We start from the raw sequence: 12,353 nt of genomic DNA on the forward strand, positions 1-12,353 counted from the left end.
AGAGGTGTCCTTCCATTTGATGAGGACTTCCTTAATCATGCGGCCGGGCAGGTGTTTGTTTCTTGTGTCTAGAACCTATTCGGGTTGAAGCCAGATTGACCCTTCTTCTTCCAATTCAGGTAGACTGGTTTGAACTCGGCAATTGTTCCCGATCACTTTCTTGAGGCACGATACATGGAAAACTAGATGGATTTTTGCAGTAGGTGGCAAAGCCAACTTGTAAGCCACTTCTCCAATGCGCTGAAGTACTTGGTATGGTCCGTAGAATTTTGGAGATAGCTTCTGACAACCCTTGTCTTTGAGTGATGTTTTCTTATATGGTTGCTGCCTCAGAAAGACCTGATCCCCTTCGTGAAATTGGCACTCTGAGTGATGCTGGTCTACCTGTTGCTTCATACGGTTCTGAGCTTGATGAAGATTCTCTCTAAGATGGGGGAGCATGGTTGCGCGGTGTTGTAGGAGTTGATCCACTGCTTGTACTTTGGAGCACCCCTTAAGATAAGAAGTAGGGGAAAGCGAAAGTTGACCATATACTGCTTCATAGGGAGTCATTTTGGTGGTGACATGATAGTTGGTGTTATACCACCATTCAGCCACAGGTAACCACTGTACCCTAAGGTGTTGCTTTTCTGAAGTGAAACACCTAAGGTAGGTTTCTAGAAATTTGTTGACGGCTTCAGTTTGACCATCCGTTTGCGGATGATATGAAGTACTGAGTTTTAGTTGAGTGCCTTGTACCCTGAAGAGTTCCTGCCAAAAATTACTGGTGAAGATCGGGTCGCGATCGGAAACAATAGAAGTGGGCATGCCATGCAATTTGAAAATCTGATCCATGAAATATTGAGCAACCAAAGTTGGTGTAAATGGTTGGGGTAGTGTGTAGAAATGAGCATACTTCAATAGTCGGTCCACAACCACCATGATGACTGACTTGTTCCTGGACTTTGGAAGACCTGTAATGAAATCCATAGAAACTTCTGTCCAAATGGATGTCGGAATGGGCAATGGTTGTAATGTGCCTGGTGTGTTGACTATTTCCCCTTTGTGGCGTTGACAGACATCGCATTCTGCTACAATTTTCATGCCTGTCCAAAAAAATGATCTTCTGGTGCGAGCATACGTCTTCTGAAAGCTCGAATGTCCTGCAATGGGCGATGAGTGCAATTCTGCCAAAATGTGACCTTTGAGGGTGGATGTTGGGGATATTAAAACTCTGTCCTTGTAGCGAAGAATATCATCCTGCCACGAGTAGCCCTTGGTGGAATTTGAATCTACCTGCAATTGAGAAATGAGTTGGGATAGCCCGGGGTGTGAAAACCATTCCTTGTGAGCCTCTTCAATCCATTCTGGAATAGGGAGGGAAATTGCTAGCATAGTACTTTCTTCCTCAAATTGGCGAGATAATGCATCTGCTACACTATTGTCTTTCCCTTTCTTGTAAATGATCTCATAATCATATCCCAGCATTTTGGCGAGCCATTTATTTTGTTGTGGGGAGGATAGGCGTTGCTCCAAAAAATATTTAAGAGTGTGATGATCTGTGCGGATTTGGAAACGTCGCCCCGATAAGTAAGGTCACCAGGTCTCGACGGCATGTAAGATGGCCATCATTTCTTTTTCGTAGTTAGATTGGCCCAAATTCCTCCCACTTAGTTGTTGGCTTGTGAAGGCCAAAGGTCACCCTTCCTACATTAAGACCGCCCCAATACCGGTCCCCGAAGCATCACATTCAATGACAAAGGATTTGGTGAAGTCAAGTAGTGCTAAGGCTGGAGTGGAACACATGGAGTTTTTGAGAGCGGTAAATGCCTGTTGTGCTTCGTCATTCCAGAAGAAGGAATTTTTCTTTAGGTGTTTAGTGAGGGGCTTTGCTATGCAGCCATAGTTGGGGACAAATTTACGATAATAGCCTGTGAGACCCAAAAATCCTCTCAAGCTCTTTGAATTCTTAGGTTGAGGCCATTCTTGCATTGCCTGGATCGTTTTGGGGTCCACGTTGACACCTTGACGCCCCACAATGTGGCCCAAATACTCAACTTCTTCCATGCCAAATGCACACATAGACATCTTGACAAATAATTTATGCTTGCGGAGCAGGTGTAAGAGTAGATCTACATGCTGAAGATGTGCAGCCCAAGTGCCACTATAGATGAGGATGTCATCGAAGAAGACAAGGACAAATTTCCTAAGATATGGTTTGAGAATGTGATTCATAAGGCTCTGAAAAGTAGAGGGGGCATTACAAAGACCAAATGGCATGACCAGGAACTCATGATGGCCTTCATGAGTTCGGAAAGCAGCCTTGGGAATGTCGACTTCCTTCATGCGAATTTGGTGGTAGCCTGAGCGAAGATCCAGCTTAGTGAAGAATTGAGCCCCATTGAGTTCGTCCAGTAGATCGTCAACCACCGGAATGGGAAATTTATCTTTGACTGTCAACTTATTGAGGGCCCTGAAGTCGGGACACATCCGCCATTCCCCATCTTTCTTGAGTACCATGACCACTGGGGATGAATAAGGACTAATACTGGGACGAATGAAACCTGCTTCCAAAAGTTCCTTGATGATTTTTTCTATTTCATTCTTTTGGGTGAACGGATATCTGTATGGCCGCACATTTGCAGGTTGTGCCCTTGGAACCAAGGTGATGCTATGATCATGTTCCCCTCGCGAGGGTGGAAGCTCATGAGGCTTGTCAAAGACCGGTAGATAGTTATTTAAAATCTGTTGCATCTTAGGATGAATTGGCAAAGACTTGGTTTCGACGACCTGGATGGCATTAAATTAAGCTACCACTCCATGATTGCCCTTTTTTAACAATTTTTCCATCCGATGCGAGTTGATGATGGAGGGGGCTCCCGCCTGGAGTCCGCGGAGGGTATGTGTGTAGTTGTTCTGCTTAAAACTCATATATAACTCCTGAAAATCCATTGTGATTGGCCCAAGCATGTGGAGCCATTCAGCGCCGAGGACAATGTCGCAACCCCCCATGTGTATGGAAAACATGTGGGTTTTCAACTGATAATTCCCCATTTGAAGTTTGACATTTTCACAGTGGCCTTCACATTTCATTATGCCCCCATCCACAATTTGGACATGGAAGTTAGAAACTGCTCTTACAAAACAATGCACTGCTTCTGCGATTTTTTGATGGATGAAATTATGGGTACTTCCACTATCAATCAAGACTACTACTCGGCAATGTTTAAGAAAACCCCTGATTTTGAGAGTTTGAGGGGAAGAAATCCCTTCCAACGCATGTAGCGAAATAACTGGTTCGTCAGAGACATTCTCCTTTGGGTTGTCTTCTTCTAGCGCGTCATGTTCCTCAAGTGGTGGATCTTCCTCTGTTGAGCTGTAGTCAATCGCATCTATTTGAAAAAATTTGGGCTCCTTGCATTTATGACCTGGGGACTATTTTTCATCACAGTAGTAACATAGTCCTTGCTTCCTTCCTTCGGCCATTTCCGTCGGTGACACCTTTTGGACCTTAAGTGTTTGAGTCGTGTTGTGAGCCTGTGGTAGACGACCTTTAGTGGGGAAATTTGGGCGACTGTATTGGGCTGCTAATGCACGTTGCATGTTACGGGCTACCTTGCAAGCCTCTGTCCAAGTGGGAGGGTGATGCAGTAAGACTTGAGCTTTGATGGCTTCTTTAAGGCCACTGATAAAACATTCCGTGTAGAAATCATTTGAGATACCCCAAGTGTGGAAGGCTAAGGATTCAAAAGCTGTAATATATTCATCCACGGTACCTGTCTGTCGGAGCTTAGTAAGATGACCCAAAAAGGAGTCCTCCTGTTCAAAGCGGTCTCGAAGAGCTTTGGTAAATTGGGTCCACATCTTAAATGGTCCATTGCAATGTTGATGCCATTCCCACCATTGCCACCGTTCATTGTCCAAGTACATGCTCCCCAACATAAGCTTAGTCGCATCATCGAAGATATGATTTAGTTTGAAATACTGCTCCATTTGTGCTATCCATGCGGACGGGTGAGAATCGTCAAATTTTTGCATATCCAACTTGGGAGGTCGCTGACTAGGTGGTGGGTGGGTGTGCCAGACGTGAGGAGAGTGGCTAGACTCACCCTCATTGTATACATTGTCATTATACGCCTCCTCGTGGGCTGGCTCCTTGTCCTTCGGGAGTAATTGTTGGACCTGGAGAGATGGTCCATTAAGCTGCCTATTGATGGATTGGATAGTTTCGTCAAGTTTGTCCAGTCTTTCATTGGCCATTTCTTGAGCTAGAGTTTCTACCATACACCAACCTGATGAAAAATTGGGACCGCCAAAATTTTTTCACTAATAATTGAATGGTACCACTGTGCTCAGCTCATCGTCTTGATTCTGATGGGCTAGATCACAAATAAGTGCCCGGGACGATCTCAGACTTTTTTTTTTTTTTTGAAAACTCCTAATGGAGTTTTACTCCTTCCTGATCAATATTGCAGTCGCCAAATCCTCAAAATGTCAATGCGGCCAAACTTCCTGCGAAAATTATACCTCGGTATAGGAAACCTTCACAATAGCTCCGATCTAGTGGATCTGAGAGATCTGAATGCAGATCGACTGGCTCTAATAGATCAGAATGACTGATCTGCGAACTCAAGACTGCGGGACTGATGTCTGTTGCTTCTGCACCGCTTTGCACCAGCAGATCTGGAATAGATGATGTGCGATCCCCCGAGAGAAAAGGGAACTATGGTCTTGAGGAGTGTCAGGTGCTACAGATCGCAATATACATAAGGGTCTGGCAGTAGTACTCGGCCCAATGTTTCAGGGCTCTAACTAAGGAGGATCGACTGTACCCTTAGCCGTATAACCCAACTACCCTATCGTACGGGTGAGTAATCTCTCCGAGTGCTGTTCTCGGTGTACTATAGCCACAAGATGATCGACGGTTTATCTATGGCGAGGTTTGAAGGGAGCCTAGGGGCTTCCGATATACGCAGAGGGTACGTGGAAAACAGTCTATGCGCGGCTCTGTCTAATGCGCTACTACTCGAAGGGGTACCCACAGGGGTTACAAGGGAGTCCAACAGACGTGACCACCTCTTGTATTTCCTACGTGCATGCCTCCCCAAATCTGCAGGTTTATGCGCTCAAGGACAGATCCCGTCGTTTAAAGACGCTGGAACACGTCTCTAGCCAAAAAAAAAATTGCTAAGAATTGGCGATCCCACTAGCCCTGGAAAGTGCTCTAATACCACTTGTTATGCTCTTAACCTGAAAAAATGATACCCAATACAGAATATGCGAAGAAAAGATACCCAGAACACAGAATAGCAATGATTTTATTATTCAGAGAGTAATGTTCACTTGCCTCTTCGAGGGGGCAACCTCCAATAGAGCAGAGCTCGATTATAGAATAAGACACGATACTCCTCGCAGGGAGTCTCTATCCTTTATATATGATTCATACATGCAATACCACGGGCCAATACCATGGGTTTTATTAATACCATCTATCTAATACTACGGCCCATTTGCAACTAACTGTGGTCCCGTCATTAATTGCGGGTTAACCACTTACAAATATTAATATGGGCTTTATTGACGCTTGACTATGACGTGATCCCATGACATAAATAAGGGGGTTAGGGTGGGACCCTAACAAAAATACTCCTTAGGCCTATTTCTTTACAGGAAGTGGAGACATCTATGCGACAACTAAAAGTTGGGAAAGCACCCGGACCAGACGGCTTCACTTCGGGCTTCTTTCACAACTTCTGGGATCTAATCAAGGAGGAAGTATGGAAAGTAGTTGAGGACTCCAGAGTTAACAGATGGATGCTTCCATCCTTGAATTCCAACTTCATCACCCTCATCCCTAAGGAGGAGAATAGCCAGACTCCGGACAAATTCCGACCTATTGCACTATGCAAGGTATTGTATAAAATTTTCTCCAAAGTGATCACCACACGCCTCAAGCCCTTGCTTCCTCTTCTTATATCACCAGAGCAATCAAGTTACGTGGAAGGAAGGTAGATCACCGATGGCATAATTCTCACTCATGAAATCATTCACTCCCTAAAGCAAACCAAAAAGGCAGGTATGCTCCTAAAATCGACCTCTCAAAAGCTTTTGATACTTTAAGCTGGAAATATATTCAAAAAATACTGCTAGCCTTTGGCTTTATGCCCCCTTGGCTAAGATGGATTATGAGTCTCATCATTTCTACCTTTTTCTCAATTCTTGTCAACGGGACCCCCTCCACCCCTTTCATCATCCATGCATAGGTATCCGACAAGGGGACCCTCTCTCACGCTTTCTATTTGTTATTATGGAGGAAGGTCTTGGAAGTTACATCAAAGATGCCCTTCAAAACCAGCAATTACATGGCCTTTCTTTCGAGAATACCCCCGCTTTCACCCACCAACAATTTGTGGATGACAATATGTTATTTGGTCATCCTTCGGTCCAGGAAGCCCGTAAGCTGAAATCAATTTTATCTGAGTTTTCGGATGCCTCTGGTGCCTGCATTAACAAATAAAAATCTCAAGTCTTCTTCTTTCACACACCTCCCATCACTCAAGCCTCCATAGCCAAAATTTTGGGCTTCTCGATTGCATCTTTGCCCTCCAAATACATGGGAGCTCCAATGACAGCCTCTGGCTTAAAGCACTCATCCTAGAAAATTCTCCTAGAAAAACTGGAAGCATGTATCTCTTCATGGACCTTCAGAGCTCTCAATATGGCGAGTTGCCTAGTTCTAATCAAGTCAATGCTACAATCTTTGCTACTCTACCTCTTCACGGTCCTGGCAGTACCCAAATGGGTTCTGAAAGAAATCAAAAATATTCAACTGGATTTTTTATGGGGGCATACGAAACAAAAAAGAAAATGGGCTCCGGTAAAGTAGGAAACAGTTTGTCACCTAAAATCCTCTTGAGGCACTGGATTATGGGATCCTCAGCACAACAATGAGGTCATGGGAGCACGCATCTGGTGGAGATGGCTCTTGAACCCATATACTCCTTGGGCAATCCTCTGGACAGCTAAGTATGCTCATAATAGGCCAATGGATAATTTAATTCGGCTCAAAGAAGTTATCACAGGCTCTCTAATTTGGAATGTTGCCAAACAATATAAAGATCTAATCGAACGATAGAGTTTTTGGGAAATCAGAAACGGAGATAATGCGAGCTTTTGGGAGGACTGCTGGCAGCAAAGACCAAAATTGAAGGACCTACTCACGCCCCACCAGCTTCAGGATTGGGTAGAGTAACTGATGATCAAAGTAAATCAACTTTGGGAGGAAGTTCACAACCAAGGTTATAGGCAATGGTTATGCTCAAACCTCATTCTTGGGCAAGCTATGCAATCAATCAAAGATAGCCTAGATACAAAAATATCAAACAGGAAAATTAACCAATCAAATAAGAAAGCCATCATCAGATGGGGTTATGGAACGAGAGGTACCTTCACTTCCTGGGAAGCATATCATATAATACTAGGGGACCATACTGTCAAGGATAGCCTCTAGCACAAAGTTTGGGAATCACCAATTTGGCCAAAAATCTCCACCTTTCTTTGGTTTCTGTGCCAAAATAGAATCCTTACTTGGGATAATCTAAGGAAACGGAGTTTTCACAAACCTTCCATCTGCCCAAATTGTAAACAGGCAAAAGAAACTAAGGAACATCTCCTAAACTCATGTTTGTTAGCAACCCAAGTTTGGGAGAAGGTTAGCTTCGGATGTCAAAGAGATGAACGAAATAAGGAGAATTCAACTAGCACTCTTCGTTCTTGGGCACCTCACCCTTATAAAAGAAAAATCTTAAACACCTTATGGAAGCTAATACCAGGTTTCCTCATGTGGACAATCTAGAGAGAGAGAAATAGCCACATCTTCAAAGACCATTCCTCTCCCATAGAAGTTCTATGGATCAATATATGTCAAAACATATGAGAAACCTTGATGCTCCAAAGATGGCTTGATGATGATTTCCCATCCACACCATAGGAAAAAAATATATGGCTGAACTGGAACATTCAGTGGAACCATGAGCAGGCACCGCTAAGGAAAATCGCTCCCTCTAGAGATACACCTGACAAATGGACTCCACCCACACCACAGATGGTACTCCTCAACTTTGATGGAGCATCAAAGGGAAATCTAGGTTAAGAAGGATTTGGGGGAATATTTAGAAATCACAGGGGCAATGTTCTCCAAACATTCATGGGGTCAATAGGTTGGGATACAAACAACTCAGCCGAATTAGAAGGAATTTGGCAAAAACTTCTCCTGGCTCAGAACAATATATTCTTCTGACTCATAATTGAAGGGGACTCCTAGATCTTAATTAACATGATCAACTAGATTGTACAGGGAACTCCAACACATAAAGTGGGTAGCAGTTGGATATTGGCGTAAAGGCTGGAACAGCTTGAACAGTGGCTTCTCATTCATAGAGTAGTTACCATTAGGCGCACTCGTCGGAATGGTAACAAGGTAGCAGACCTCCTAGCAAATGTTGGTGTTGAAAGTGGTAAGACTCTTCATGTAGGAGCTCTTAGCACTATAGCCAATACTCATCAATTGCAGGATTTCAATCATCTAGTGAAAAAGGAAAGGGAAAATGCATAGGAAACACACCCAGATGTGGGTGCCAACAACGGCATTTAAATGAAAAGATGGATCGCTGGCAGGTTGGGAAGCCATCTAGCTAAGTGCTTTGTCCTGAGAGCTCACCGCAGATGGATTATAAACACCTTGCAGGTGACATTTATTGACTCTGAAAGCTTTGACGAGCTCACTTCCTTCAACACCATGGCCCCTGCAAACCGTTTTGTTACTCCTCCCCTTCTCCATGGCATTTGTCCTCCGCAAGCCGATGAACCCTGTTTCAGAACTGCTATAGGCAGTCGCTGCCTAATTCTCCCTTATCAATATTTTGGTAATTATTTTCATTTTTCACATTCCTGTCATTGTCTTCTTGATTGTGGTTCGCCAACCCTAGCTCCCGCTCATCGTCTGCTTCATTCAAATTGTTCCACTGTCAATTCAGCCATGGCTCGCCTCAGGCACCACATGCACAGTAGGCGTGGAGGTTCATATGGAGGTTTTAACCACTCACGAGCATCTACTAGTTCCACCTCTGACTCCCCAAATTCAACTAGTGAGTTTCCCAACTCGCTCATTAACCCCACTCATAGCTACCCGAATACCAAAAGTGGGAGAGGTTGGAGGGACAATGCTATCAAAACTATGGATCTCCCACTCCCTCCTCTTTCTGACCCTCACAACACAGAATTTCGTTTCTGCAGTTCACTAAATAGGCCTACAATCCCTGCTACCATCATAATTTCTTTCAAGGAAGAGTTTGCGACACAAGCTACTTTGTCCAGTCGTGGGAACAAGCAGAACAGGGAAGAGACAGGTAGTAATGGGATCAGCAACAAGTAGCAAGGTGAAAGCAGTAAGGCTCTACATGACAAAGATAAAGCTGGGGATGCTGGTAAGTGACAGATGGATGTTGAAGGCACTGTAGATTCTCCAACTGTTCAAGGTTGCAGCGCATCTAAAGAAGATGAGGATTAGTATCAATTTGCCTTCCGCATTGATGAAGAGTCAGCTCTGGTGGAACCACCAACCTAACACGTGGCCTCATGCAAAGGTTTCCAGCTCCCAGGTGGATTCATCTCACCTTTTGTGGTTTTTGGTCCCTCGCAAAGGTGTCCGGATTCCAAGCGAATATTTTTCTATGATTCTTGGTTTTGTGGTTTGGATGTGTTCTGTCTTCATGCCAAGTGTCTTGAATTCTCTAGTTGACTCTCTACTAGGTGGAAATGGCATACTGTTACTTGGTTATGTCCATATCTTTTTGGTTCAGGATTGCATTCCTCTTTGTTCATTTTGGAAAACCAAGGTCTACTTTGAAAATAGTTATTCAGGTTCAATGGCTGGTTTCCCCCATAATAGGGGCAATCTTCAAAGCTTCTTGGACTAGTTTCCCCTCTGTTGGGGCAGTCCAATAACAACAGTTGCATTTTGTGATGATGACTGATGCTTAACATCTCTGAGATCAGGTTTCTCTGTAACCTTTTTTGTATTACACAAGTGTCCCCTTTATCCTCCCGAAGTCTATAATTGAAGCCACACTTGCCGTAAGTTTCCACAAAGGTTGTTGCATTAAGTGAAGTATGTGTTATATGTTCTGGATGGTCTATGTTGTATCGATAAGTTTTCAAGTGTGTGATCGTAGTGAAGTTTTATCACTATTCACATCAGTTCCGGTAATCCCACACTTAGCTAAATTTCAGAGTTTCTGTTGACACCTAATCCTCTGTGATTGGGTGAATCTGGAATGTGAACAATCATTAGAAGATGAACTGAGCAGTCACATTCTTTGTATATAACAAATAGCTACCAAATGAAATAAATTGAATCAGTTTTTTGCCAAACTGGAGTTACTCCTGGCCTGACATGGTATCAGAGCCAAGTTCTCAAAATAGTTGAAAATCCATTCACTATTGCTACTGTGTCTGAGCACTGTCATAAAAAGTTCACCTGAACGTTGTCCTGAACTAAGCACTATCCTGTCCTGTCTTATTTACACTGCTAGCCTGCTCCATCACTAGCGTTGTACGTTAAATTGTTTTTGTGAATGTTTTGGCATTATAATTGAACGCTGGTTCTGACTTGTTTTAGTCACACCTTTCCATTGGATGTTGATCTGATATTGTATTGATATCATACGATGAACGTTTCATAGGTTTTTGAAAGCTGGACATTTCTGGGAAACAAGCTTCGGTCTCCATACCTCAACATTGTCCCACCTTTCGTATTGCACATTACCTCTTTGATCATTGCATCAAATAGTGAACATCGTTGACTCGCCTTGCAACTCCCAGTGCTGTGCATTGAAATCTCACTATCATTTCCTCGAACTGGTTACTGTCATTCAAATTCATGCTATAAACCTGCCCTCTACGATGTCCTCTTTCATAATGCACATCAAATTATGCAGGTCCTTCACGGTATCCATTCTGAATACTACACTGCGTTTTTAAATCCGCTCCCACAAATACTTCATACGTTGATTACTGTTTCCGTTTCCAGTCTACCTGCGTGTTTTGGTCTACTTAGCCACTAGCGTTCATGGACTCCTTGGAACTAGCCAGCCTTTAGTTGTAGAAATTTATGAGAAATTCCAGGGGCGTTCGGGGATGCTGCTGTCAGAAACATTTTTTATAAGAGGGATTTAAATTAAATTGGTATTTGTAAGTGTAATGGGATTCTTTTGAGAGATCCCTGGTTTGAATATGGCGCCGTGTGTGGGAATGTGAAAAGATTGGGCATTGTTTTGATGTGTTGCTGATGAGTTACATAGTATGCTACTGCTGATGCATGGTTTTGATGTGCTGCTTTGAGACAGCTGATACGCGTGGCTATATTATTGTCTTTTGATACCTCTACGTGGATATTTTCATCAGAATGCGTGGAGAATCGAAAGACCGATGAATGTTTGAAGTGGGAGAAGCCACTTCCCTTGAATGGTACCTTTGAATGGTGTTGATACCTCTATGTTAGATATGTCTTAAAAGGCAACCATATGTATTTTTAACGTTGTCCCATATGTTTTAAGGTTGTTCCATATTTTTTTAAAGCTGCCATATGTTCTAAGGCTGTCAAGCACTTTGGAAGGAAGTCTTGCTGCGTAGCCTAAGCAACAACTCTAGAATATAGATGTTTAATGTTTTGTTTAAAACATTCTCATATTACATGAGATGTCTGCCATCAGAGCTTGAAATTGTAATGTCGTTGCTGCTCCAACTTTGTAGAGCTCGCGGTTGATGCCATTGCTACTCCAACTTTCTAGAGCTCACAGTGAATGATTGATTATTGACTGTGATATGAATTAAACAACCAAAATCGTTTCCCACAGAAATTTTTGAGTACAATTTCACTGTATATCAGCAGAAGTATTTTTTTTCTATCAACAGAAGTATTTTTTTTACAGAATGCATTCAATCATCTCTATGGTAGGAATAGTTCTCACTGGCAAGGAGAACTATCCTGAATGGTCTCAGATGATAAAACACACACTCATCTTCAATGTGTTGTGGAAAGGAGTGTGTGTCGGAGAAGGAGACAATGACCCAGTACAGTCTACCTGAGACAAAGAGCTTTTCATTTGGGAAAACAATAACATCAAAGCCTATGCATTAATCACAGCATCTGTAAATGAAGAGGTGAGTCGCCATATTTCATCATATTCAACTGCATTTGAAGCTTTACAAAAGCTGAAAGAACTCTATGACTCACATTCTGCACTTGAATTTGTTCAGCTCATGATTAAACTCTTCACTCTTGAACTGAAAAATAATGATCCTCTTCCTCTTGC

This window comes from Pinus tabuliformis, chromosome 9 (genome assembly GCF_031772625.1).
Source record: "Pinus tabuliformis cultivar Carrire ecotype Pingquan chromosome 9, CPIR1, whole genome shotgun sequence".
NCBI lineage: Eukaryota > Viridiplantae > Streptophyta > Pinopsida > Pinales > Pinaceae > Pinus > Pinus tabuliformis.